The sequence below is a fragment of the Plutella xylostella genome, chromosome 29 (genome assembly GCF_932276165.1).
Source record: "Plutella xylostella chromosome 29, ilPluXylo3.1, whole genome shotgun sequence".
NCBI lineage: Eukaryota > Metazoa > Arthropoda > Insecta > Lepidoptera > Plutellidae > Plutella > Plutella xylostella.
Genome location: NC_064009.1, coordinates 10,100,998 through 10,109,107, shown reverse-complemented (window position 1 = coordinate 10,109,107; position 8,110 = coordinate 10,100,998). Strand labels below are relative to the sequence as shown.

At 33.7% G+C, this 8,110-nt stretch overlaps 1 long non-coding RNA gene across 1 annotated transcript; it reads left to right on the top strand.

Moving 5' to 3' along the window:
• Nucleotides 1-276: 276 nt before the first annotated feature.
• LOC125490992 lies at nucleotides 277-1,083 on the top strand. The gene is made up of 2 exons (XR_007268042.1): nucleotides 277-647; nucleotides 960-1,083. It is a non-coding gene; the product is annotated as an uncharacterized LOC125490992 (long non-coding RNA).
• Nucleotides 1,084-8,110: the final 7,027 nt, after the last annotated feature.

Here is an 8,110-nt window from a genome sequence, read left to right as displayed (position 1 = left end):
TTGTCTACATTTTGTAGACATAGTAGCAATATGGGTGTCTAGCCTGAAATAAATGACTATTTATTTTATTATTATTTTATTTATAGTAGGTACTATTATTGCTTAAAAATCCTTCAAACATTAGTTTAAAGCAGTACAAAAGCATAAAATATGGACTTTTAATTAACCGATAACTACGTTATTTTAAGCCATGCATACACACATATAGCTATCATCACCAAAAACAATTTGCTGCACGTGTCATATCTCGGATCTGGAGCCAGTCTGGCGAAAGACAGTCTGGAAAAAAATAAGTATGAAACGCATACGAAAAATAATGGCGAGCACCGCTCACAGAGTACTTTTTACGCTATCATAGACATGTTTGGCTTTTGTCATCTGTCAGTGTCAGTCAGTCAATCGTTTAGTTTGAAAAATAATTTTAAATCATAAATAAATTAAGATTTAACAGTTATTTATATATTATTATTACTGTGGATAAGTGCAGTGTTTGTGTGGAGGTACCTAACTTTTAGTGTTGCTTGATATTATTGATAATAATTACGTTTTATAAAACTTGCGAAATATGTGGTTTAAGAGCCGCTAGCCGGTCGTATAGATGGCCAAAAGAGAATTTTCATGGCCAAATTTCCACTGGATGAGGAAAGGTAGGCTACAATTAAAGGCTAAAGCATAGGATTTAGATTATTTATATGTATAAAAAAGTTAAAGTCTAATAAAATAACTGGAGGGTCAGCACAACCAACAATAGTGCATGAATGTTTTTTTTATCGATATCGATATTTTCATTTATCATTAGTACGCACAGCTCATCAATCAGAACAACTTTTGTCTACTAGTTTTGGAAATTAGCGAAAATAAAATTCGGATCTCCATACAAAAATTACCAGTGACTTTTATTATACCTACTTAAATAATATTTAATTTTTTAATAATAATTATAAAAATGTTGTTTGCAGATGTAAACAGTGGGTTAAGATGACCGGTAAGGAGGATCTGGTTTATGTGCCTATTGAAAAGCTACATCAACTTAAACGAATTTGTGGCAATCATTTTCTACCACAACATTTTAAGAACACAATTGAAAAAAAAAACAATTCCATGTGTGGGACTTACTGCAGACACTTTATTTTATAATAAATAAATACCTATAATTATATTTTTCCACTTTTATTTTATTTCAACATTATATCATAGCACTTACGTCACGCACAACGGAAAATCTCGAGTTTATTTCATGGATTATATTTTTGTGTTCAAATAGGAACATAACATAACGTTGAACCGAGACTTAACGTTGGTGTCATTGTGTAACACTGAAATCCTATTGTGTAAAACTGAAATTAAAGTGATACATACACTCGCACTTTTTTTTTTTTACTTGTTATCGATAAAAAATATCCATAAGAAGCACATCACTATTTCAGCGGGGCTATGTTGGCAGTTTTGTACGTCATAATTTTTGTTTTGTTGGTACCCTCGGTTAGTACGCGTGAATAAAAAAAAATAATGCAAGTATTTTTTCTTTTTTTTCCCTTGTACTCCCATCTCTTAAAACGTAGTGTTCTTTTCTCTATGTCTGGAGCCTCCTAAATTTTCTTATTAGCTTGTTTTCTTCGCAACATGTCGGGACTATGACGGATGGAGTGCTCCGAATTATTCCTCAGACGAAATAAGATGCCCGTAGTTATTAATATTAAACATCTGTGCCACGGATAGTGCGTCATTGAAGTAATGAAATAATGTTTCTTGGACCGAAATTCCGGAGGAATCAGTTATTGTTGGGATAATCTGTGACTAGCTGATATTAGATGTGGGCGTCATTGTCTGACTGTTATTTTTGCCCTTTAATTTGTTTTTATAAATAAGAGAATCATAGGAAACACCTACACTCTACACAATGATATATTAAACTTTGACAATCTCATAATAATGATTATGTACACCTATATGAATATCAAAAACCACATCAAACTAAAAAAATCATGTAACCTCACGTTACGTTATCGGTTACGGAAAAAGTCAATATATTATGTACCTACCTTTCTGACCCGACATAATGAAGAACTTTCATTGTAATAATTATTTTAAAATCACGAAACATATCCAACAGAAAGCTTATAAGACATCATGAGATGAGACAGAACTTAAATGTACCTAAAAAGAACATAAGTAATAGGCTAGTTCTCCTCCTCTCCTGAATTGGATTTTTTGACTAAATTTTTTATGCCAACGGTATGTTCACTGAAAAAACCTACATTCAACAATATTTATAACGATGTCAAATTACCATTTATTATTACAAAACGGTCCCTCGTTTAGACCCACGTGGAACTTTGAAGCGGTTTATTTGCCATAATTAGATAAAACGGCCCACGTGCGGTTCATAAAACAGTGGCCATGGTTTTTTGTGATTGGGGACAAACAGGAAGTCCTTTATGCACAAATAAACCTACAGGTACATATAGTGCCACAAACTTATCTGTTCCGGTGAGAGCGAACTAAATTGGTCCATATAATCTATGTCAATATGAAATTCATTTAGTAAGTAATGAGGTATGGACCAATTTAGTTCGCTCTCACCGGAACAGATAAGTTTGTGGCACTATAGATTGTATTATGTATGAACAGAGGCTCAGTTTAGTACCAAAAATATAGAGAATTTAACCAATTTGAAGGATTCTTAAAATAATTATAAGTATGTGAATGGAGAAAACGTCATAAGAAAAACGATTCTCAGTGTGATGGGTTTCGATTTTATATACCTCTATAATTATGCTCTACAACACCCTGTCTATGTACATAAATGATAAGTTGATTACAATGTTCCCTTGTAGGTATTTTAATTCTATATGGTGTTAATTTAAGACCCTCATATCTGAATGCAGAAGGGTCACTCTCTTAGGGCCAGTTTTATGATCCGTGGTCTACTTAAACCATTAGTTAAAGGACGTGTCAAGCATGACAGCTGCATACGAATTTTGATGGTTTATAACTAATGGTTGCCATTTTTTACCAATGGTTGAGTTAACCAGGGATTAAAAAACTGGCCCTATCGACAAACGAACGAACAAGAATTGTGACATTTAGTTACTTAATACAACGAGGCAGACTTGGCTGGCGCTGCAGTTTTTTTTTCCGAAGCTTCGGAGCAACGCTTACCACCAAGTACGTATTGACACTGATAATTTTTCACACTTACGAAAGAAGCACGTCTCTTCAAATGGTCCGCCATATCTATACTTTGTAACAGTTCCATCTATTTTACAGTTTCAATATCTCATCGGTAAAATTGATACCTTTCGAAATCGGCAACTTTGTGATGGAATGAAAACCGGAAGGATATAAACGTATGAAGGCACTAAAGGAATTCAATTTGTGAGATTAATAATTTTATGGTGCATACTTCTTACTTAACTGTAAGAAGGGTGTGGAAAATAGTGTATCAAGCTGAAAGGTAACCCAGGGATCATTTTGAAGAACTTATTACAAAATATTTGTGATGACAAAATAATTAATAAGTATATTTCCCTTCTTTCTTTGTTCCTACTTGGTCGTTAATGTCGACTTAAAATGACCGTCAAATATAGAAAGATAGATAAAAGTTAACCCAACAGCCTTCAGTTAGTTATAGGTTCGAAAAAAAAAGTGTTTCGTTTATGCTTGGCATTTTTTAAAACAAAAGTCCTAACATGTTTTAATGGAACGAAAAAGTAGCGTATATCAGGTTTGTAAGCCCCGTTTTGTACGTCCGTCAGTCTGTCAATTATTATTGGCATGTATGCACGCCACATAGCCTCTCTTTTACGTATACAATGTGTTGAAAAAGATATTGTAATCCTAGAGATCATCAAAATAAAATTCACGGTCTGAATTTTAAGGATTCCGTATCATAAAGAAAAAATAGATTACCTACTTTGTTGCCCGTCTGTCTGTCTAACTTCACTTTATATTGGTAATGTGATATTTATATTTAGTATCTATCTATCTATGTATTTGTGTAGGTATATCAGCTGTCCGACACCCATAACACAGGTTCTACCTAGCTTGGGGTCGGATGGCCGTGTGTGAGATGTCGCCACATATTATTATTATTATTATATTAATGAGAGAGGTATGATGCTTTTATGTCTGTTGATGTTGTTCAATGATCATTTCCTCATACTTACATAATAATCAATAGCAAAATAATCTCGAATCGAGACATATCTCTTACATTGCCCCACGATTACAAAGTACACTCGCAAACAGCAAGCACTAAAGTACAACACTACAGGGAATACAAGCTCTACTAAAGATGGCGTTGAATTTTAATAGTCCCGCCAATTTAGCCGAGATATAAAGTTTGTGCTTGCCTGTACCCTTGGGAGGAAACTGTTCCGAAATTGAACAAACAGTGTATGTACTATATTTAATTATTATAGCTCAGGATCTGCAAGTTTCCACTGTAGGTGTAGTAAGTAAAGTCCTGTTGGAAGTGATGGTTAGCTTCTAGTTCATATTATGTGTGTGACTATGGTTTGTATTGTGATACTCCATCTTGTTCATATTATTAATCTAAGAATGAAATAATCAAAACTAATTTAAACATTATTTTGTTATTTTCTCTTAATTTAAGCAAACACATGACTGACTGAGGAGAAAAAATATAAATGTTCATATACACTCACGGGCAATGAAAAGGTTCCACTGAGAGAAATACCAAATTACTTCTAAACGGAAAAGGCTAGCTTAATGACGCCGTCTGCAACATTGAAGTACAGATAACAGAGCATCAGGATAACTAAAAACGGTAATATTTTGTTCAAATATAGTTAAATGTTTGAAAAAATTGGGGTCGTTAGGTGTCGGCATTTTGTTGGTGGAACTTTTTCATTGCCCGTGAAGGTAATAAAATAAGTTTAAAATACAAAAATATTCGCCGTATATCGTAGGTACCTACTATATTTGGTTCACAACTCAATCGGATAAGAGTGGTGGGTTGTCGTTACAAAAGTGTTTGACGAGCTTTGACGCGATCGAGGCTCGAATCTGTATTTTTAATTACTGTGAAAGCTTCGATTTGTTTGTTGTATTTTCCGTGGAATTTCTGATAGATAGATATTTTATGGATGGCAGTGATTACGCTTTAAAGAGACGCTCTATGCTTGGGCAAAATCAGGTTAAACGTAAGAAAGCTATGGTTACAGATACCTATATTTTATAATCAATCTTGAAGCTTAATTTGGAAGTATATACAGCGCATGTTACAATTTTATGTAAGTCTATGTTAAATGTACCGTTTATTGTTTTTTTTCAGTGTGTCAAATAGATCTTTATTTATCTTACCTCTATCTGCCGAAAAAGCGATGGTCGAAGTCATACCATACCATTAAATATACCTAAAGTTCAGTTCTGCACTGAGATCATAATTCTTCAATATTAAGATTGTCAGTCATAAAATATTTTAGTATGCGATACGAAGCTACCTCGATTCATAATATGAAAGCCCAGTTTTATCAAAATATAGGTACTAAGCTAAGGTCACTTGCTCTGCTCATGTTTTATTTTATAGGTTAATAAAATGTTATTTTATGACTACCCACCTTTCATTGGGATGACTGAAATAGGGTTCATTCATCGTGATTGCAGTATGATGCTAAAACTGGATTTAGTCAATTTTTATTTTACGCCTTGACGGACTTTTGAATCCTCCAATAACGATGATAAATTAGCGGATGACATGTTTTTGACATCACAGATTTTTATTATAAGGGTTGTAATAAGGTTGAACTTAAAACGGTTTGTCAGTAAACAAAATGCGGTCACTTTTTTGCTTTGTTTTTGTATGTGACACATCTCGTTCGAATATTGTTAGTCTAAGCCTGCAATCGTAGAAAAGTTGTAGCTAATCTCACATACACGGTGTCTCAATAACGAGATGAACGGCTAATTCAGTTAGCGCCCCCGAACTAAACACATTAGCGCAATTACATGTAATACTATTATAGGCTCATCAGTAAGAGATGTTGGTGGACCCTGATTGTGTGGGTGTTGAGTGATTTATAGTACTTATAACACGACTAGCTGTTCCCGCGAGCGCGAGCGTTTCGCTACGCCTTAAAAAGTTTTCCGTGGGAATTCCGGGATAAAAGTAGCCTATGATATTTTTCAGGTTCTAGACCATATATATACCAAATTTCATTCAAATCCGTTCATTAGTTTTGACGTGAAAGAGTAACAGACAGACAGACAGACACAGTTACTTTCGCGTTTATAATATTAGTTAGGATAACACTATTCTATTTATGGGGGCGTTATACCTACGTTATGCGTGCTCTGAAGGCCTAGAAAAGGGCGCAAGACGCAAACTTCAAAAAGACGTGACAAAAAAAACCGTCGCACTCGCTCTCGAAGCCGCAGGATGCTAGTGAGTGCGACGCAAAACTTTTGTCATGTCTTGCGCCCCGTGCTAGGCCTTCTAGTGTTTAGTCAATTACCTACTGTAGCTGTAGACCCTAGTCAAGAAGTCAAGCTTTAGTTATTTTACATTCAATTTAATCCTATTTATTAATATTGAGTTATTATTAAAATAAAATATTAAGTACTTATTATTTAACTAAACTATCTATATATTTTACAAATAAAAATGATAATAATATAAAATACTTATAACCTTATAACTAATTTAGTTATTTATTTGGGTGGTTTGTATGATTACTATTTGATTATAACAATAGTGTTAAGTAAAAAAATAAGTGTATTATTATTGTTACATTAGGTACAATCAAGGTGTTGGATTTAAAAATAAACTTAAGCTTTAACCGTAACATATACTGCTAGAAAGAAAAAGAAAGAATCATTTATTTGACTTTAATTTTCACAAAAATGCAGAAATGACATGAGGCCGTTTTGTAAAGGCATCGTAATCTGGGGGCACGGCAGTGCCCCCACCAAGTCGAGCAAAAAAGCGGCATGGCCGTACCATCCTTTTCTCGAAGCAATTCAGGCCATTTTCGACCCCCTGTAACTTCGTTGTGGATAAAACTAGAAGACTGAATTTTCACTAACCATGCAGGCATTGTAAAGACACGGTATATTTCAAATTTCATTCAATTTGAACCAGTAGTTTAAGAATTATAACGGGTCAAAGTTTCTTAATTTTGTCACTGACTCACTCACTCACCGATCATAAAAATTCTAAGGCACTTCTAGCAGACCTAGAAGCTTCAATTTTGGAATATAAGTAGTGTTTGGTGTATGAATCAAGGGAAAACTAAAATATTTGGGGGCACGGTAGTGCTTAGTGTAGTGTAGCGTAGTGCTTTTTCAATTTTGGTCCAGTTTTCTAGATAAATTCAAATTCAAATTCAAATTCATACCATTTATTCACACTAATTCACAAACATACACAATACAATACAAAACATAAACATTAAATTTGTACTGGACTAACTACCTACATACATGACATGAACACAGTTAATAAATTGGAACATTATTAAAATATAAATACACATAATTATTTTCACAATTGTGTGGGTAGTTGTAAAATAAATTACTGAATTACTGTAACAGGCGGTTTACAGTAGTTGTGGTTAGTGTGAATGGGCCGGGCGACTCAGCGTTGTTGTCACGGAACAGAACTGCCCCGTGACGCTGTTATTCTGTCGCTAGCCCGAACCGGAAAACTTATGTACATTTACATTGTGTATGTGCTATTACTATTCTCACCCATATATTGAACATGCACTAATAATGTTGTTGAAATAGTGTAGCTGTAATGCGAACAAAAGTGCTAAAGTGGGAACACAGAAAAGAACTTACATAACAAGCATTTGGGACATAAACTAAAGGTAAGTAAGAAAAACCATTACTATTTTTATCTTTACAATGCAAAATTTGTGATAAGGCAAAGTTGTTTGTTTTAATAATCCATGCTGTCATATGCACTTATGAGGAATACAAAAATCTAAAAAATTCAGGTACCAAATTAAATTGATAATTATAAGTATCAATGTAACTTTGTATTCAGAAAAAATACAGTAAGTAATTGAAATACAATTCCATTCCTCCAATATAACAGGTACAATATAATATAATAAGAATATATTATGTATAAACTGGAATC